General features: G+C 41.8%; 1 long non-coding RNA gene across 1 annotated transcript; it reads left to right on the forward strand.

The window, feature by feature from the left end:
- The first annotated feature begins 5,661 nt into the window (after window positions 1-5,661).
- LOC115569749 (uncharacterized) lies at window positions 5,662-18,256 on the forward strand. The gene is made up of 3 exons (XR_003981620.1): window positions 5,662-5,973; window positions 17,437-17,505; window positions 17,861-18,256. It is a non-coding gene; the product is annotated as an uncharacterized LOC115569749 (long non-coding RNA).
- The last annotated feature ends 3,767 nt before the right edge of the window (window positions 18,257-22,023 follow it).

A 22,023-nucleotide genomic window follows, 5' to 3' on the forward strand; every position in this document is an offset into this window, starting at 1 on the left:
AAGCTTCATACGCGGAACGTAAAAAAAAACTGAAGACTTGTTTCATAACAGACGATAAGATGATTAAGAACTGCTGACTGACACACCTCTGCACTTTCCCACAGGAGTCTTTTCAATGAAATGCCCTTAAGCACCTGTTTCTCCTGAGAAAATTCATGTTTACGCACGTCCCTGAAACGCACCGGTGGTATCAGAGGATTGCGTAACGCTCCCGTTCAATGGAAGACGTTGCAATTTACCAAAGCTTGGGTAAGACTTTGAGTGTATAGTTACAGTAACTCAGCAGACACTCATGAAGGGAGGCGCCCGTGATAACATGGAGAGGGGATCTCTGTCAGGGCGAGGTTTGATGTGACCGACTGCAGAAGAAGGTTTTTAAAAAGTGAAAATGTCTACCTTACACAAAGAGCAAAGGTATCAAGCTTCGATCTATGTCTGAGTCGAACATGTCTCCACACAAACGTGAGCACGTGGAAAACGTTTCCTGACGATCCTGCCAGAACGCCTATTAAAGCGACGGTCTAATCAGACCGCGGAGACGTCAGCTTTGCTTCTGCAGCTCGCCCATCACCTCCTTCATTAGCGAGCGATTCTGCGACCGCGTGTTCCAGATGTGCTCCTGCAGCCTCTCCCAGCGGCAAAATAACAAGCGGTGCCCCACAGTCCAACGCAAGGACGCATAAAGAAGTCCGTGTACGACAACAACAATGTCTTCTGCTGACTGTGATGCTGCTTGACGGGCCGGTGTAAACACACCACTGAAGGACTAACGCAGGCTTTCAAGTTTCAGTGGGTTGTAGACTTGATTAAGAAAGAAAGGGGATTTGCATAATTTGCTACCTTGGTGTGCTTTATACATGTGAAGTTCAGGGAATACACGGAGGGGCTCTCAGATCATAATGAGCTTAGTCTAAAGAGGTTTTTTTGAAATCTGAACGGGGATGATTTTTGGCATTAGCTAATGCTCCTGCGGCCAGGAATACAAATGAGGTCGTGAATGCACTGGTTTATGATTCAAATGGAAAGAGAATTCAATCAAGAGCGTACGGATCAATTCTTTTTCTCTCAATCTCATTCGGAGAGTTGGCCAGGAAGTCGCTCGAGCCAGATTCTCCGGATTTTAGAAGCAAATTTATGATTGAAAACGTATCACAAATTAGACAAAGCTGTGTGACAGCACAAAAACAAATCAATTCAGATTATTTTTTAAGACCTTGTAGTTGTCAAAATGTGAAGAATTCGGTCAGGGTGAACACTAAGACGCAGTTATCGAGCTGCCTGCTGCTGCTTACTGTGATTTGTATGAGCGTTAACCTGACCCCATGATTAAATACGTGCAGGATGAGAGCCAATCAGAAGACAGGATCCTAAATATTCTGAACCTTTATATTTTATTATCATACATGTATTCTAAGTATTTTAAAAGCTACGTTTCATTTGTGCAGGAACTCAATACCCATGACGACAAGAACTCAACAACAGCCTAATATTGTCAGCGAGGGGAGTGCCAGGCAAGAGCAGTCTGACAGCAGCAGTTCAGGGCTTAACAGCTAAAGGTAAACATGCATAGGATTACTGGCATGCCCAAACAGAGGTAAGGTGGGGGAAGTGCAGGCAGGTAACAGGCTGCAGGATATAGGACACATGGAACAGGTAACAGCTGGCTGGGATGTCAGGGCAAGACGCAACGATGACAATCTGACGGCTGACGGGAGGAAAAGAGGGGAACGTCTTCAACATACACGATTCTAGGGCAATGTAATGAGGGATAGGTATGAAGCCAGAGTAGATCATTACGACAGCGGTGAGAAATTGCAAAAGGGCGTATCCTAGGCTACTACAGTCGACAACACAGAAATAAACCTAACCTTAACGGTGACAGACGAAGCAACAGTTATCCACATCGACAACAGTGTCGGTTAAACAAAGCCAATCTGACATCACCAGGGCATGTCAGTCAATCGTTTTCATTTGGTACGTACCTTTACCGATATTTTTCAGAGCATTTTTAGCCAACGATGCTTTTAAAAAGGTGATGGGGACAAAATCTACCAGTTTGAAACAGTAGTGGGGACACGTGAGCAGCGTCCCCAGTGTAAAGGACACCCACGGGCTCACATTTGTGCTGATGAGGGAAGGTGGGAACAGGTGAGTGCAGAGGCAGCAATGTATAATATTTAAGAATTGATAAACTAGTTGGAAATAAAGAAATTCTGCTGTTGGCAGATGAGGCGAGGCAGAGAAAAGAGATTGAGTTCCACACTGTCACGTGCAACAAACAAAACTAACACGAGCGTTGTTCACGTTTTCAGTTCCAGGTCTCAGAAAGTGTTTGTTCATCAGTGTTTCTGAAGTGCAGCTGTAAAGAATCTCCTCAATTAAAGAGACGTCTGGATCTCTCTTACAGGCCCAGTGTCCAGGATTTATTGGCATTAAATGGCGCGACTGCAGATTACAACCAACTGAACAGTCGCTGTTGCCCAATGGTAGCTGCTATAAATGCACAAGGCTTTCTCCAGACCCAGTGTTTGGTTTTGTCCCTTCAACATGGCAGATTCTGGACCCGCTCCCTCTGTAGAACAGCACAATTCTGCGTTTCAGGTGATCATGCACCAATGAAAACATTATTATGAACATCAAACTGCATTCCAGCCCCTGAATCCTTCAGTTGATGAATAGATGGGGTTTCAGTTATGTCGAAAAACTGGCTCCCTAATTAGTGATTTATAAGATTGCTTTTGAATTGCATCCCTAAAATGGTGCCAGCTCTTTCAACGTTCCAAGATAAACCGCGACACAAACCCTCTCCTTCTCCACTGAATCAACTCTGGTACAGGTTTTTCTAAAAAAGGCCTTTGATTTAATTAAATCCTGCCTCGGCGCGTGGGGCGCAGCTGTAGGGCTCCTCTGCTTTGGGCAGGAAGAGCTTGGGAGTCGCCCGGATCCATCCATCTTCATCCTTGTCAATTATGCCGTTAGCGGGCTGCACATCTTCATTTCCAATGTGGGCACTGTCTCAAAGTACTTCCCAAAGTCACCGTAATCCAATTATATTCAGGCATTCGCTGCGATACAGCCCATTAGAAAAGGCTTAATCAATGTGAGGTCTTCATTAAAGCCATTTATGAATATTCATCATGACACTCGGTTCGATACTTTATGGGAAGTTGGACCGAGCCATTTCCCCCCATGGCGCCATAACATAACCTGGCTAGAGTTTTAATGGTAGCTCTTTAAGTGGAGGGGTAATATTCTATGTTATTATCGTAATATGAAGCTCTTACACCAATTAATCCACTGGTGATCCTTTACAGCCAAAGACAAGAGGATTTCTTTGGCAGTAGAGGGGTGTATGTGGGGCTTTTGTAATCTTGGATGGTCCCACTTAGGTGTCTACGTACTTCTTTTCTTCCGGGCACTGTGCATAAATAGCTAATTGCTCTGCAGCCCTCAGATTGGTGCTCTCAACAGAGAATAACAAACAGCCAATAACTCATTCGAGGCTAAGTATCCATTACAAGCGCTTCGCCGTTTATCTCCAAGGAGACCACACACACACGCACGCAGCAACCTACTACACTCAGTCTGTATTTCAGAAGCCACAGCTGATTTATACCACTGGCAATTTCAGCCTAACTGACTAATGTATTACAAAAAAAAAAAAAAAACCTACCTATGGCAGGCCATGCAGATAAATAGTAAATGATGAAGTGGGCCGGTTTCACAAGAATGAGAGAGCGCGATCCCGCAGGATCTGAAGAAGTTTATCATTATGTTACAGGAAGAGTTCAACATTCTGGGAAATAAGCTCCTGGAGAGTCGAGGTGCTGATATCACGTCTGAGCCTCTGTTCCACCGGCTTCTGTAACTCAGTGCAATCCCTCGTTCCACATTTCTCTCATCCGTGTTTCTGAAATAATAAAGCGCGATCCCGGAGTTTAGTGTCCATATTAAAGACAAATCTGAATCCAATACAGCACTTAGTAGCCAAGTAAAGGAAATCTACCAAATATGTATATTACTTTTATTTTTAATTATGCTTTTCTATATATTATTTTAGTATCACCCATCTTTTGGCTGCAGTGAACATTTTTTTTGGCGTCACGCGCAGGATGGGACGCTTAAATGCTGGGATAACGTTGTGCTGCTGTGAATCAGGTTATCATTTCACTACTTCTTGATTGATCAGCAACTGAAAAGATGATGAATATTACAATTCTTGAGGGACATCGTGCCACATTTGAAAGTAAAACAACATATTTGAAAACCCATTAGCAAAAGTTAGCGTTCAACCACTTCCAAGCTAACTTTAACGTTTAAAGGAGTCATCACCCGGAAATCGCAATTTCTTTTGTTAAAACATGCATATTGGTGTTGGACCTCAGTTGAAACTTGCCTGAAAAACTGGAGTTTCAAAGTAGCTCAGTTTTTTCGCTTTGGCTCTTTTTCCGAACAGGAATAGCGCACAAGGGTGCGCATTCCTAAAGCACGAGATTTTGACTCTGCTCTTGTGGTGACGTTACCACAGGAGGCTACTTGCATAACCCGAAATGAAAAATTAAGAAGGAAAAAAAAAAGAATTCACCATTTAGAGACATCCTGCTGTAAACGTGTCTCTTCCACCGTCTCTGCCTCTTCACTCTCCTGTTCTGGTTCCGACTCCAGCTCGTACACAAATGCCTGAATTCCGTAAGGTTCGTCATTTAGTGTGTGCACCATGACAGGGGGCTGTTTATGTTTTGGAGTCTGTGTGTGCATGCAGGCACCCCATAGAGCTCAACAGTGAGGTTCCGGAAGTGAAAATGCCATTCATATTCTGCATATAGATTTTGATTATTGGCCATAATGTCGTAACCATCCAAAGTAGATTACCACGAGCTATCAGATTGTCAAACGATGATATATGATCCTGTAGAAGCCACAAGTCCGTATGATATCAATCTTGTTTTGAGAAAAACATGTTTTATTCGCGATGTCATGGATAAGTACTACACTACCCACAATCCTATAGTGTAACAGCGACGTCTCTGATTGGTGGAGCTCGCTGTTACCATGGAAATGTTTACCAAACCCGCGAATTTCATGTTAGCTAGTTACTGCTAACACTGAACTCTACGATCGTTTACCACAGAGTGACCATGATTTCACTTTCTGACCTACTGCGTTCATTTAGTGATGAGGAGATTACATATTAATACAATGCACATCCGGACCGGTCAAAACCTTTCGCGTAATCTCGCGTGAGAAAGTCGCGGTATGAAATAGTGTCAGAACAAGCTCTATGTTTGATTTATTTATTTATTTTTTTAATTCTAATAAGTTTTAAGAATTAATCCAAAGCGATCCAAGAGGGACTGGATATGTAAAAAACCAGGTGATGACTCCTTTAATAAAATCCAGTGCATTTAAGTCATTGGTGCTTTTCCTATCATATTGTTTAACCCTATCAAACAGTAAGTTAGTTAAGAAGTGGTTGAAAGCTAACGTTAGCTGTCGCCTAACAGAAGCTAATGGTTAAATGTAAATGCAATTAATCCTACATTTGAGCCCTCCACTCTGAGAGTGATGGCAACGGCGTGTGCTTTTGATTCAATTTAATCTGACTTTTGATTGTTTTTTTACAAACAAAAACTGCTGCCATGGAAACTTAACATGGCAGGTTTCTGTGATTTAACATGGTTTTATTCATATCCATAATATTGACCATTCCTCTCTTCCTAAGTCATTTTTATAACATTTAGCTGTAATCGTTTCTGTCTAAACACACAGTTCAGCTCTGGCACACTAGTCTAAACTAACTGTGACCTCATGACTCATCCATGTCCTCACTTATTATGTTTACCTGCGACGTCAGGGCTTCTGGGAAGTGTTGGCTTTTGAAAACACAACTATTGAGTAACAGTTACTTAAGATTGTTTTTCAAAAGCATGCTTTCCTCAGGAAGAGGAGTGAACAGGAGTGAACTGGATACTGGTGAGTAATTTTATCTTCCATGTTGGATTTTTGGTGATGAGTGCTATTACAAACATCTGTGGGAGTTTGGGTGACGTTTTTCCTGCTTCTGGATCAGAGCCCAGAAGTTTTGGTTCCACTTTGTCATCTTTTTCTTTTTCTTTCTTCCTGACAGTTAGATGAAAAGATTGATACTATTCATAAGCCGTTTACTGCGCAGCTGGAGCAGGAGACGGTTAGCCTAACCTAGCATAACATAAAGAATGGAGGTGGTGTGAAAAAAGCTTCCCTGGCTTTTGTCCAAAGATAAAAAATGCAACTACAAGCACTTCAGAAAATTCTTTGATGAAAACTTTCGTTTGTTTCACCTGTACAAAAACACAGGCGCGAGAGCAGAAACTTTAGGTAGCGTCATGTGGGGGACTACTTCTTGGCGGGAGGCAGTGACTTCCTAGAGTCTCTCATCTTTTAAATTCAAATTCTATGTTTAACAAACTAGAAATAGTGCATCAAATAGAGGTAAAGGTAGATTTTTTTCACACATGAACAGAAGCTAGCTGCTAACCACTGTTTCCAGAATTTACGCTAAGCTATGCTATGCTAAGTTAATTAGTTATATAGTCCGAAAGAAATTGAGCTACGCTATGCTAGCCATGTAAAATCTATTTATTTTGAGAAGTGTGGAAAATACATTTAAATCAAACGTTCAAAATGTTCTTTCGCGTGTCGCTTTTCAACGATTCTTCATCCTTAACACAAAAATTAGAGCTAGAGTCGGACGTTTTGTACAAGATGTTTAACAATGTGTATGAAAATCTGACGCGAAATACGTGAAAGAGTTTGTGTTTCTCCTCCTCCGACGCCTTGAAGATTAATTCCAGCTGCTCAGCTGTTTGTCCCATTTGTCTTCGCCTTGCAAATGTACTTTCTGATTGGTAACGTGAAATTGTGGCATGGAACCACTTAGTCACCTCATTTGCATTTTCAGGCAGATTTTAAATGTCAGACATAATAAGCTCCACTGCGATGGTGTTAAAATACAGCTTATTATGCAAACTATGTTTGTTCCCTCGCTCAGATCAGAACCATCTCAGTGAGACCAACATGCTGTACCCTTCCACTCGCTGATTGGGATTCATCATTAAAACCTTCTGATCATTCACGGCAATTTGTTTCACTCGTTTCTTATAAACCCCATTAAAATGGATGACAAGGAAATCATTCAAAGCGGCTGAAAATAACCCACAGTTAACCGCCCTGATGTGTACATCAATTAAACTTTACGGAGCAAATCATTTTTCTATTCAATTTTACCTCAAATTACTGTAAACGCTGTGTTTTATTAGCTGAGAAAACCAGTGATTTTGTTTGGTTTCCACTTATTATCATTTCGCATCATGCTTACAGCGTATACTTAATGAACTGACGGGCTATCGTGCTGGAAACTGTCGGATCCAACTAAGAAACGTAATTACAAATGTTCTTATTGTCTCTTTGTATGCTTAGTAAGTGAAGCTTGCCCCTCACAGTCGTATCAGAAATTAACAAATGATGTAAAATAATCACATACACATCAGGTTTGCTGGTTCGATGGTGTGAGCAGCATCAGAGATAACGGGTTAAAGCTTGATGTACATGTAACACCCCTGTTTTGACTTATTTTGCATCATTCGACCTCGTCTCCGTTCCGTGTGAGCATGTGCAAAGAGACTACGTTTGAAATCTGCCTCAATTTCCTGTCAGCTTTGTCGAACTTGTCAGCGTGGGGCCGACCCACACTCCATCATTATTTATTATGCATGGAGATCGGTGACATTGTGTAATATCCTGCGAAGCCCTGAGGTCCAATCACAGCGCGTGGGACCTTTAATTAAAGCACCGGTGAGAAAATGAAGCCTGATTCAAGAGTGAGTCAGATTATTGTGCAAGTAAATCAGAAGAATGTAAAAGAGGGTGAGCTCCACCTAGTGGCTGTAAGCCCCAGATACACAGAATATGTAAAGATTGATGTATTTAGATCCTATTTTCCACATTTTGTAAAGGAAAAGTTGCAGTTATATAGTCTGTTGGGGCTCAACCAACCAGCACTCATCTCCATTATGTTATAAATAATCTGACAGCAACAAAAAATGTTGGGAATCTAAACTTTTTTTGTATTTCAAATGTTATCATTAGTACAACCCTTCAAATATATATGATGTAATAAACCAGACCCATAAGAAAAATACAAAGATGATACTCAAGACAATTACGTCTTTATTTCTTAATTAGTTAATGCCTTCAGTCATATGTACATTTTACACAGGCAGGTGCAGCCCATCACAACACCAATACATTCAGCAGTGATACACAGAGCTTTTTTCATGTATGACATAATAATGTTTTAATTACCTGTTTTATTATTCATTTATTTAATTTATTCATGTGTTGTTGTTTTTTTTAAATATTCATTTATTTGAACTATACAGTGCTTTTTATCAACATTTTATTGTGTATTGTTATTATGATTATTATTATTTTATTTTATTAAGCAATTGGTTGTTCATTTAAAAGTTGTATTATTTATTTATTTATTCATTTATTTGAACTATGTAGTCTGCTACATTTTATCACGTCTTCTTCTTTTTCTTATTTACATTTTTAAAGAATTCATTCTTAATAGTATTTCATAATTGTATTTTTGTCATAATTTGTCTTGCTTGCATTATCATGTATAGTTTAAACTACACATATTTTATTGCTGTAATGTTCATGTCTTTTTCTATGAGCTGCATTTTGATTTGTATTAAATGAGCTCTATAAATCAAGTTTGATCATTAAAATATAGTTTCTGGGATGTAAATGATGGTTCACGCTTCTGTTTTTGTTGTACTTGCACATGAGTTCCACTAGATGGCACTGCCTTCAAATAGGTTGCCTGGTTTGTGCATTTGTTCCCCATTTCAATCTGACGAATAAAGCAAGTTTAATGACGTCGTGCTTTCACTGCCCATTAATTAAAGCAATACATACACTGCAACATATACTCACTAATCATTCCTCCTCCTCTCTCTCTCCCTCTCTGTGTTATGGCAGCAATGAAAAGCAGTATATTCCATTATGTACTGTAAATATAATTGTTTCATGTCTTATTAATTTGTGTTGACAGAGTAAAAAAAAAAAAAGAAGTACTGTAATATGTTGAGGGGGACTTTGATGAGATTAATCCATAATTCACAATAACCTAAAGTGCTACAGAACGTCTGTCCGCCGTCAAAACTGCTTTTACCTTAAGAGGGAAAAAAATAAAAGAAGAAGCTCTGACTCATCTCCCAGATGGTGCGAAAGTCTTATTACAGTACTTAGGAGCATCCATCATAGTGAAAGGTCAATACAGTATGAAAAGACCCATCACAATATTCACAACAAATTTGTCATCCGATGCGGTGGCGTGGAGCATATTGAAGAGCCGGCTGCACATCATTCATCGATCTGAACAAGCCCCGCCTTGCAAAAAAAACTTAGTATAATATCATTATTTGAGATAATAGAGAGGCCGTAAAAGTTCAGTATTGCAGTTTTGCATTTCTGCAGACGAAATCGTTATCCGGCGTCGATCGATGGATCCTCCGTCTCCCTGCCACGTGAGCGCGCATCGTTTTTTTTTTTTTTTTTTTTTGTCAAAGTGCTGAAAATGAGCTCTTCATGAGAGAGTTTTGCCCCGTGGACTTAGCCTCAGGCGGGGGGCGCTCGAACGATTCCTTGTGGATGACCACAGTGGGAAGGTCGAGCGCAGCGCCCCCAAAAAACCATTACCAATCCCTTTTATTTGCTTTCATACTCTAGTATGCTTCTTTCGATGAGATCAGAAGTGACAAGGACGAGAACTCACAGTGTTTGAATCTCATTTTGAATTATTTTGTCTGTCTTTTTTCCCCCCCCCACTCTTGATGGGGTAAGGGTGGTGGAGGTGGTGGTGGTGGTGGGGGAATTGAATTGCAGATGTCAGGTGTAGCCATAACCTCTGCAGAGAAAGAAGAAGGAGGAGGAAGGACGGGGAGGGGGGACGGACGGACAAGGTTAAAGCCGTATTTGTTGGTGAAAAATGAAAGGCTTCTATATAAAACAGTGTGTTTATTAACATTTTAGGGCCGGCTGTCCATCAGTCCTTCCGCGGGACCATTGAATCATGTAATTTCTGTCACGGGTGAAAGATGAGAGGCTGGCAAAGCGCGACGCCAGAGCTCACTAGTTTCACAAGCACCTCAGGTAAGGACTGTGAAAATACAGCCACTACAGTCTCCCCCCTCGTACAAGTGCAGAGAAATTGCCTGCTTGAGAGTCTTTCATTTCACATTCATTAGAGAGGTTCTTAAATTAATGACGCATTGTCGACCACGCTGTGCCGTAAGATGCAATAAACAAGCCGCGGATATTTATGGCGCCGAGGTGAGGTTTATCACCTGCAGTGGAGTTCATGTCATCTGCACAGCGTTCATATACACATTACAGGTACGGCACGTTACGTTTTTTCACCATGCAGGCCTCGCACGGAGCCGATTCCAAAGACCACCATCACATACTTAGTCTCTGTACGTACACTGTTGTTGTAGTAATGGATTTCATGACATTATCCCTTGTTGTTGGCACGTAGTTGCCGATTTACACGTCCAACTGACATGCAGGCGAATTAGCATTCATTTGCATTTGTGCGAGCAACCTGCCAAGTCCAATTTTCACTCTCTGTTTTGCTTCTTCGCTAACCCCAAAGTTGCTGAAAGCCCCACTGTGTTCACCAGCTAGTCGCTAATCGCGTCTGTCTGACAATCTGGTGCCGGGCAGGTTGTGAAAAGTGGGTTCATCAGAGTTTTAGATGATTTAAAAGTCACTTTAAGCTGTAATGTTTTACGTTGCGTGGGCTTTGGGCAGCAGAAGAAGCTGTAAACGCAAATTTGATGTATTATCACCTCATAAAGTGGTTGTAGCAAACATGCTAGTAAACAGGCGCACATCAAAAGACAAGGACAAAGGACAACGCTTGAAGAAGACTGACTGGACAGTCTTTTTTAAGCTTCGTCTTCCTTTTCACCAACTCGGAAGGCAAACATATCGCCCTTTAGCTGCTAAATGCTCCACTGCTAATCGCTTACTTTGTTTGTCTACTACTTGGTGTTGGGCAGGTAGTTCAAAGTGGGTTTACTGAGAGTTTTATGAAAGCAACTTCACGCTGCAGTGAACAAAACTTTGATGTATTATCACCTTACGAGCTACATCAACGGCAAAGGCAAACATTTTGCTCTTTAATGCTCCATTGTGTTCACCAGCTAGTCATTTTTTGGGTTTAGCAGATAGTAAAAAGTGGGTTTATTGAAAGAAATTCAACAGAGCAGGGATTTATATTGTTGGTATGTCCTTGTTTAGCTTATATATAAATTTATATAAGCCTATATTCACGTCACAAAGCTGTTATAGTGACAATGCTAGCAAAGAGTTGTGCGCTTACTCACCCAGCGTATTGGATTAACATTCACTGCAATTCATGTCTCTGACAACATGGTGGATCAGTCCAACACTCATTATCCGTAGATCTATTTTAGTCTTTAGACTGTCCAATAATAAGTTGATCAACAAAAAAAGACAGTAAAGCTACAACTTTTGACCCAGACTGAATTAAAACAATAAAACGGCTGAAAACCAAAACAACGAGCTGAAAGTAGCTAAAACGCTTCATATTCAAGTAATCATGCTGAGTCACGTTATCTCTCTTTGGGTTTTGTTTCAAGCTATTTATCACCATTTGATTCACTGTTGACATAAAAATATTAACGCAATATTGCTGCAAGAGAATGAAACTATCCTTCTGCAGAATCACTCGCGGCACCTTCAAGTGCTCCAGAACAACAAAGACACCTCTTAATTTAACAAGCTGAAAATGTCATCTAAAAGTTTTTTTTTTTATATAAATAAAGGATGGCACAAAACATCCTCCTTCAGACATCTCAAGTCCTTTCATTCTGTCATGTTGAAACACATCCATTCAAAGGCGATGGAAATGGGCTGTAAAGCACCTTCCTCGGCTGAATACGAGGAATCTGAAGTGAATATTATTTCACGTAACGCGACCGCTGGAAGGACGTGAGTGGTGAAAGAGCTGGTATTGTTATGCAAATCCAAAAGCAGTCATTATCAGAAGTATCCGGCACATAAGTATCTCATAAAACGATCTGGAACATGAAAGAAAGAGCGTGCGGCGCGAATGTACACAACACTTAAGCGCGATATGACGCGATTCGGGCTTCAGAATCAATACGCCTCTCCGCAGCCATCCCTGCTGCACAGCCGACAAACAAACTTGATTTGCCTGTGCCCTAAAATAATAATAATAATAATAATACATAATGCATCAGTGCATGCCACATGGATGATGCCAAGTGTACGTCCCACTTCATTAATTCATCCATAATGAGTTTTGCAGCATGTAGGAGCAACTACCTTAGAGGCAGCCCCAAGAGTCAAAGCTAATTAAATCAGAATCTGAAATCCCAATCTACACACATCTGCCTTTGTTTGCGGGGAGAAAAAGGCACAAACGAGCCGCGCTAGCACACAGGAGAAGAAAAAAAAGCACACACTCTGGACAACTGAGGACACAATTCTTGAACTGCGTGGAAAAAGAAAAAAAAGTTGTCAGCCTACAAGTCCTTCCTCTCCCTCTGTGCTGCCAAAACCCCAAGGAGATCCGAACCAGTAGGTGTCTCTGTAACACAAACAAATCCTCCATTATTAAACAAGCGCTTCGTTGAATGCCAAATCATATTGATCTCCATCTTGTGTATGTGTGTGTGTGTGTGTGTGTGTGTGCACGCGCTCTCTCTCTCTGTCTCAGAAGCCGAAAATACAACCCAACACCGGGTCCAAGTGTAATGGCCTTTCTTAATTGGTTGCTGGAAGGGAGTGTGAGCCACATCTCAAGATTAGGGGGGGAACTGAGAAGCCCCCGTGCGGAGCGTGTGTCACTGCAGGTGGCTGAGTGAGGCGGGGTTAATCTCCTGCTGTCTATAGTCGCCGCTCACTCCTCAAGGACATTATCAGCAATGAAAGACGCCTGATTTGTGTGCTCCTCATACCTCGCCGCTCCATAACTGATTAGGCAGGAGGAGCGTCTGAGATGCTGAGCGGAGATTCGACCTCCTTTCCTCCGAGGTGCAACTTCTAAAAGATCCCCCCCCCCCCCCCCAAAAAGAAACGCCTTCTAAACGCTGTATTTTGACTTTGGCTACACAAATCTGCAATTTCTCTGTTGATTCAACACATGCATCCGTCGCGCGGCATCAAACCGACCCCATACATATGTATGCTGATGTTTCTTGAATGAGGAATCTTGCATGCTTTGATATCGCACACAATTGTTTATCAGTAAGCAAAAAAAAAAAAAAAAAAAATATCTAGAGCACCGTGGGCCTTTAATTTGTCTTTGCCAGCTTCCCAGCGGCCGGCAGGATCTACGAGCTGGATAAAGATCCTCCCTCTCACAGAACACTCTGCGGTTTATCTCTGTGAGAGGAGCTGTCTCGGTGACGACGAGTCGCCCGTTTGAGTAACCTCGCGCCGAACGTCAGAAGTCGCCATTAATCATGTGAATGTGTCATGCATCTCACAAGAGGTGGTTTGCCACATCTGGTCTTTAGTCATATATCCTAATCATCACCGTATCAGCGCTCCAAATCTGTCCGCCAATGCATTATTCAAATTTGGTTCATTAGAAAAGTCATTTCAGCCGACAGTTAAGTCCACCTAAAAGTTGGAGAGCGGCCTTAATGACACCAGGTTCCATTGTAATTCTCCGCTCCCTGCGCTGGCGACATTGTAGTCACTGAGAATGATTCATAACGACGTGTAGGCCTACATTATCCAAATTACAAAAAAAAAAGAAGGAGGCAGGTGAAGTTAAATCTCTTCTCTATGCATTCTGTGTTCATAAAGAAGGAGTTTCTAATATTTCAAGACGCACTTCCTGTGTCTTTCTCGGTCATTTTTTTCGAGCTCTTAATGATGAAAGTGATCGTTAACAAAATGAGCAAAATGCGAAAAAGGAGCCCTGATATTGTTTTCTCCACCCCGAACAACAAATTAATCATCATTACTCCCAAATACCATCTCCTTCTCAGGTCTTCCAGGACACCACCGCCGCCGTGTGCTTGCTCTGTGTCGGCCTCTTATATAACTGCATGACAAATCAATCATAAAATTGTTGCTCAGATTGTTTTGACCGATGGGCACCTTGAGCCCCGGAGGGCCCAAACAACCAAATAACTACAACACACCCCTTAAAAATAGCTGAAATAGAAAAAGCAGGTGTGTTTTTTTTTTTTTCCCGAGGCTGTAGCAATACGGCTGTTTGAATTTCATCGCCGTAATGTGATCTCAAGCTTGTAATCTTACTATTTTATATTTCATAACATCAGTGGAGGCTCCTGTTGACCTTGAATAAATGTATACTGAATCTCCGCGTGTTATTATTTAAGTATTGGTGGCGTCCCCCCCCTTCGCTGCAAAAACTGTCCCGCCTTTTAGGATTAGCCCCGGCTCACACCGTGGAATGCTCACCAGAGACAATGCAGGATCCATCAGTCCGCAGAGAAAGTCTCCGCCTCGCCCTTCCCTGGACTTAATCTCACATTCGCTATAAACACAAGTCTCAATTCACCTGTTGGCGCCGGGCTGGAGGCAGATTTTACCCACCCGAGTCCGAGCATCACATCTCCGCTCCATTCACCAAGGCCCAACGAAGGAGATTTCATGTGGAACATGCAGCCCCGGAGGCCTAATTTCAGAGCGCCATGACTTTTTTTTTTTTTTATTATATTACAGAGTGTTATACTGTCCTGTGCATCTGCGAGCTCTTGTTATAGTTTGACCTCTCTCGTCCTCCAAATCCCCCCCCCCCAAAAAAAGCCGACACACTTTGAGACATAATTCATAAAATCCTTTTTATGTGAAGCCTCTTATTTTGTGTTGACTCAACTCTTTAGTTATGACCTACTAGAGCCAAAACATTTTTCAAATTGAACTCCGGCCATTCAACAGCAGGCACGGGACTCATTTCCATTTTCTCCTCTGCCTGCAGTTGGAAAAAAAGAAAAGAAAAATAACATAACTGCTGCTGATGATCCTCAAGTTGACGAAGTGGATGGACGAGGATGCAACTGTTTTGTTTCTGAGCATGACCTGGGAATGAGATGCAACACATACACAAAAGAAAGCTACGTTGCTGTAATGTTTGGCAGCTTGACAAGAATGTTAAAAATATCCTCTGTTATAGATGCAGTGCATACCCAGAAAACATATAAAATGTCAAGAGCAATGTATGTCATTGGGAACTGTACAGATTACCCAACAACCACATGATCAAACCCCACACAGGCACATTTATTATATATTGCACATGTCATGTACACACAAGGACTGCTACTGTATATTATATGTGTATCTTTTTCTCTATTATTTGAGACTTGCTCTTGTGCTGCTACTTATTTCCCTCTGTACTGCTGTGTTACCTTCAAATTTCTCCCAAAAGGGGATCAATAAAGGAACATCTCGATCTTAATCTTGAGGCTAAAGGGTTGTATTAAACAGTGTTTGGCATAATTTGAATTTAGTCTGAAGAGTTTGCTCCAAATTCACAGTCAAAATAATACAACTGTTACAAGAGGGACCCAGAAGCAAGACAGTAAGTAGCCAAACTTAGAGAGTTGGAACTTAGAAAGAGTTAGCTTTGATAACAAAAGCTGCAAATCCAAATTCATAAAATGCAGCAAAACTGTTAGGGTTAAACAAGAGGGACCCAAAGGCATGACACACAGGCAAGTAACCAAACAAAAATCCAGCTTAATTACAAAAGCTGAAAATCCAAATTCATAAAAAGCAACAAACAAAATACCAAGTACAAAAAAAAACAAAAGCTAAACAAAGCACAAGCCGGAAAAAGCTAAATACAAACCAGGAGTAACGCGAGGAACCAGGGAGGAAAAAGCCAGAAACACAAAACAGGACAAACTGACAAAGAAAGAGTGGAAGACGAGGATGTTACTTCTGAATAAAACAGGACTTAAAAAGAACCACAGACTTAAACCGTGACAACAACGAAACAGACAAAACCAATTCCTCTTCCTGTTTTGGCTGCACAGTTTGTCAGACTCACTTCTTTGTGCCGTAATTGGACTTTCTAAAGCCATTAAACTGTGTATCAGTATTTACTTCAGGATGAGGTAATGCAACAAACAAAACGTGTCTATTGTCAGTTTGAGGAAGGAAATACGTGATTGGTGCTATTAGTCTGAAGAGTTTGATAATAGTTGGTTTTAGTCCTTGCAGAATGTGTAAGTGGATATTTACTCTATTTGGGTGGAAAACATGTCTAAAAAAAGTAGCTGATTCTGAGTTTGCCGGATAAAAAGACACTTTCTTTTTTGTTTGTTGAGATGACGAGAATCAAACAGATGCCTTGTCACAGAAAATGTGACGAAAATGCCAGATCATCTATACCACAACATCAAAACTAGTAAACATCCTGCATTTAAGATGTTTCTTACAAACTAAAATATTTTAATTGCTTCTTCAAAGCTGCTGTTGGATCGTTGAATCCAGTTGCTCCCAACATCAAGGTCCTGGTTTCCACAAGGGGTCGCCAAAGTTTAACTGGGGTGAAAAGGTCCTCTGGATTTTAAGGGACGCACAGAAACGTTTAAAAAGAAATATACAATAGGCCTCAGCAGTTCATTTATATCTGTGAGGAGGAGGTCATAAGTTTACTCAATGACAGAAAAGGGGTCCCTCAAGGATCAAGGTTTGGACCACCTGGTTTAATCAACAACAATACAACATTTTCTGGCTGTTTGTATGTTTTGCATGCAAAAAAAAACTATAGTTCAGCAGAGTTATGAAGTAAGATATGTAAAAGCAGCAGGATATATTCAAGTTAAACTATAAAACTATATTGTCTATTGTTAAATAGGTGTAAATCAGACAACACAAACGGCTGTGATAATCTAAGGCTGAAGTATTGGTCGGGCTCTTCTTCTCCAAGTGTAATACTTGATTAATGCATTCCACACTTGAAAATACATTTTCACACTTGTAAACATAGCTGCTCACTGAACCTTAACGCCGCTGAGATACATGGTTTGAAACGACAACATAAATATAAAACATAATAAAGAGTATCATCAATTCACACAGGCTAAAAAACAAAACAAAAAATTCAGGCTGCTTGTTCGGCTGTAAAAATGGTGCAACATCAGAACTTACAAATAAAACAGCGGCTAATTTGATCGCTCAGTTTGGCAGCGTGTGATTCTGCTCAGCCCGTTACCCATCATTCTTCACCAAAAATGGTCTTAGCTTGCCACCCCACAATGTAACAGATAATAGTATTATTGTTATTGCATTGTCGCTGCCTGCGTTGGCCCAGTTGGTGTTTATTTTCCTAACACTCCGTGTCCACAGACGATGGCAGTGATCCATCCTGACAGCCAGAGGCTGAGCGACAGATTCCACACAAGAGGGAACCCCTAGGTAATCATTTGCATTTGTTTTTTATTGCAATCATTAGGGCTCCCCTGCCGGGCCTCAGCACAAGTCTGTGTGACAGACCCCATGTTTTATCTCAGAGTCAGGGGAGGTATGTTGCTGGGAGCGAGCCGAACAGTACAGTACACTGCGCTGATAAAGAAAACCGGCTGGCTACCATGCATCATAGAGACCCTGACATCTGTGTGTCCCTGCGTGTGCTTTGGAGAGTCGTAATAGTGCAGAATTTTAAAACACAGAGAATCTGTGATTAAAAATGCCGCAGATATTAATTATCATACTAACTTGTGTTGCCAATTTTCCCTGACAAGGAATTATTTTAATTTTGTGTCATTAAAAGGTGGGTACACAACATAGCGGGGACTGCCAACTGCAAGAGAGAGAGCACACCAGAGAGGGAAACCGCGGGGAACAAAAGACAGAGGAATCCTTGATCAGGCTTGGCCGTGTCATGACCCCTCCTGTCCCCCGATGGAGGCCCGCGGAGATCACAAGTGGTGCTTGAATGGTGAGCTCCATGGCCGTGCATCAGGATCCAAAGATCACCCCCAATCCCCCACTTCCCTTTAATTATCTTGGGGTCTTCGGGAGAATGTGCCTCCGTGCAAAATACCCTCTTATTCAGCTTTATCTCAAGGAAGAAAAAAAAAAAAATTAGCTTAATGGTTACACAGCTGCCACTCAGCAGTGCTAGCGAATAAATCTCAAACTTTTCCACAAAGTGCCCGAGCAGACAAAGCGTTGGCAGCTGGCCACGGTGAGAGAAACTCTTGGACTTAATACTTAAAAAAAGTACCAAGGTATTATGATGGTAATGAACGATATCTTCAGTTTTTTTACCACGGTACAACAAAGAACTTAAAGTTAAAACAGAACTGGTGCTAATTATATAACGGAGGAAACCCTCAATGGGAACACCTTTTGACCGCTTTGCTGAAACTGACGCGAGACTATCACTTGCTCTTTCCTTGACTTAGATTTACACCACTGTCAAAATGCTTTCTAATATATCGTCCTGGCCTGTGCAGCATATTCATTATAATGATGCCTCGTATGAATGCACAGTGTCACTAATATACCCCTGTGCTTGTCACAGTGCATGCAGGATCATTAAGCTTTGATGAAACAATGGCAGGGCCCAAGGTGAGGTGGAGGAAACCTCCCACGCCGAGGCCAAACCAGACTTATGCCGCCAAAGAATATTACACTCATTCAGCTCATTACAGAGCAAACCAGTGCTTTTTCCGACTCCCCTGCTTACTTGTGTGCTCGTGCAGCCCACACACACACACACACACACACACACACACACACACACACACACACCTCTAATGGATGCCTGGGTCTCCCCTCTCTTTTTGTCTGTGTCCTCCTTATCTGTGCTCCCATGGAGGAAGTCTGCCCCTTCTCGCCACCGCGGCTGCTTCTCAATCAACGCGGCTCCAGCCTCCAAGACTCATTCCAATTTGGTCTCGTTTCCCCCGATACCCGAGCAATTACCCAGTTCTGGCCATCTACATCCCTCGCTGCACTGTACGCCACTGGCTTGTCACTGAGCCATGTGTCATTAAAAAAGGAGAGAGATCTTTCATGGCTGTGAATAAATAATGGCAAGGAAAGATGTGACACACCGAGTTAAGGAGCGACTGTTGTTCGGGATAGCTGCTCTGAGCTGAGAGAAAAGTTTGTGAGTAGTTACCACGGAGGCAGCCCAGGAACAATCTAATGAACATCAAGCTCGCAGACCTGTTGTCTGACCAAGTCTGATGGAAAAAGTTGTGTGTGTTCAGAATCTTAAAATTCAAAAGGCAGGGCAAGAACAAATACCATCCTAGAGACAAGAATGCTTGTTTCAACCCATCCTCACACCAAAACGACTGAATAGGTCGATTGTCTGGGTTACTCAAACCAACATAAGCAGCATAACAGTAAAACACACAACCGACCTTTGGGTAAGTTTGGCTGAGAAGAGTATTTGATTAAATCTGTTGCCTTTCCTGTAAATTAATGTGAAATTATCCAAAATTCAAGGCTGTCATTGAGCCATTTGAAAGGTTGTTTCCCCCCCCAAGCTGTCAGAATATCTATAAGTGCCTCTGGCATCAGTCTATAGGAGTTTGACACTTCACATTTTATTTAGTTTTATCAGTGAAACTTTTTAATGAAATATAAGCCTTATTAGCTAGAAAACACAACAGGTACTAGGAAAATATCCATGCTGCTGGCAGAATATTGTCATCTTGTCCCTGCCAGAGAATAACATGGGCAGAAACTCATTATTTCACTATTTCACCTTAACTTTTTGCATACAAAATAGTCAAAATCAAATTCTTGGGTGGAAAAACTGCCTGCAAAATGCATAAAATTACATAAGCTTGCACAATTCAAAGGTTGACTGATATAAACTTATATCATAGTAGGGTGTAGATGTTGTAGGGTCTAGGGTGGGCATAGACCCTATTATCTGCACCAATGAGTGTCAGTCAAAATGACCGCCATCTCAGGATCTCTGGTGTGCATTTAATCCGTCTACCATCCCTGATCCCATCCCTATATTGACTTATTGCTCATATAGTACTTTACTCAACTACAGCTATAATAACCACTAAACCTGGAAGAGGGCTCTGCCTAACAACCAACGTAAACATGGGTTGTATTGCCCTTCTTGAGTTTTCATCCTATATGGCCATTTTCCTGAAGTGGACCGGCTTGTTTGTTCATGGAAGACGTTAAAAAAAGAGCAGAAACAAGAGATGCTTGAACCCTTGCTTCTTTCTCACAACCGCACATCTCACAAATTGATGCTGCAAGTGGGTGGTTTTTTTTTATCCGATTGTTGGTTTGGGGACGTTTAAAATGCTATTGAACGCAGTCCCCACCATTATTCCAACATCAGAGCGGTGTGGGTGGAGAGGGTATTGGACATAAACTGACCATCAGACATGATGAGTCATACTGACCCCTTCATCCTTAGAAAACCTACTTAGAGGAAACCATCTAAAGATTCAGGCAAACCGTCTCTTGAAAGGCCGGTGGTTCACGATGTTCTCGACACGAATGACTGATAACTAACTTGAAATGTTGTCAAAAGGTGGAAGAAACACCCTCTCTTAAGTATTCGTAAGAGAGTCCTTGCTTGCTCATCTCTTTGGCAGAGGTCACGGCGTAGGTCTCCACAGTGGGAAGGTGCCAGGGGTGGACAAGATCTGTGCTGAAGTAATGAGGGCTCTGATATCGGGGTGTCGCGGTTGATACGTCGATCAGATGACAGTGAGATTTCAGGAACAGTGACGTTAGACCGGAGGCCTGGGCGGTGGTGCACATTGCCAAAAAAAAAAAACGTCTAGAATGACAAGATTGAAAGAAGCTGTAAAGGACGACCAACACTACAGATTCATCCCCTCATCCAGAAGTGGTATATATATATATATATATATATATATATATTCCCCGAGGGATCCAATTAGAATTTGCATTGAAGAGCTAGGGCTGCAGCTGGTGCTCCAAATCAATCACTCTCACGAACACGATAGAGCTCTCACGCAGATTGACAGATACACCATGTCCACATTCTTGTTCATCCAAGGCAGAGGTTAGTCTCCAGCAAAGACACACATTGTCCTACTGATTGGTATTTTTTCCACATTCATGCCAGGGATATCCGGAGATCTGGAGAGGATCCAGGCATCTACTGTGCCGTGATATTAAGGCAGTACATCTTCAGAGAATTGCATTATTTTGGCTCGTTCGGTGTGTGGTCTCCTGTTCAGTGTGATGCTGTCAGGATAAGGATATACATCTGTGTCAGGAGATAGAAAAAAAAAAGGGACTCAGAGGATGAATGAGCGGCTGCCCGCTGTGAGGAGTTCACATGTCCTGGGGTCCTCTCCACCTCGCAGGGTGAAATTGTAAGATGTACTGCATCCGCGATTGTTTGGAGCAGTGGCGGCGTGGTAATGTAATTTCAGAGTGCGGTGATGAATAGAGCGGTGCAACACTGCAAAGCTCTTGATTGAACAGTCAATTCTTGTCTGATTATGGGTATATTTAGGGATCAAATGATGATAATGATGATGATGTTGATCATGATGATGATGAGGATGATGGTTTTCCCCTGCTGGGTTTAGTCTTCCAGACAGGACGATGAGCTCAGCGATCCAGGATGATATCAATAATAGTGACTGCGGTCTGCTCCTCCATTTTTAGGGAGCTTGATGGGCTGGTTTAGGTCCTGTCGGAAGACGAAGACCAACTGAGGACATTTATAAATGACTGCTGATCGCTGACATTTACAGAAGTGATTTTAAAATACTTTCGATAAATGCAGAGGGTATCAAATGACAGCTATCTATCGACCGCCATCCCAAAGCGTCAACTTTGTGAGTTGGGGCTGGAACTCAAAAATCGAATTTTCTTACAAATAGCACCTTTTAAATGTACGACAAGGAGCTTTTAACTGGTCATAAAACAGTTTGAATTTAACGCTGATGCCTCCATATGATC

This window comes from Sparus aurata, chromosome 19, assembly GCF_900880675.1.
Source record: "Sparus aurata chromosome 19, fSpaAur1.1, whole genome shotgun sequence".
NCBI classification, from domain to species: domain Eukaryota; kingdom Metazoa; phylum Chordata; class Actinopteri; order Spariformes; family Sparidae; genus Sparus; species Sparus aurata.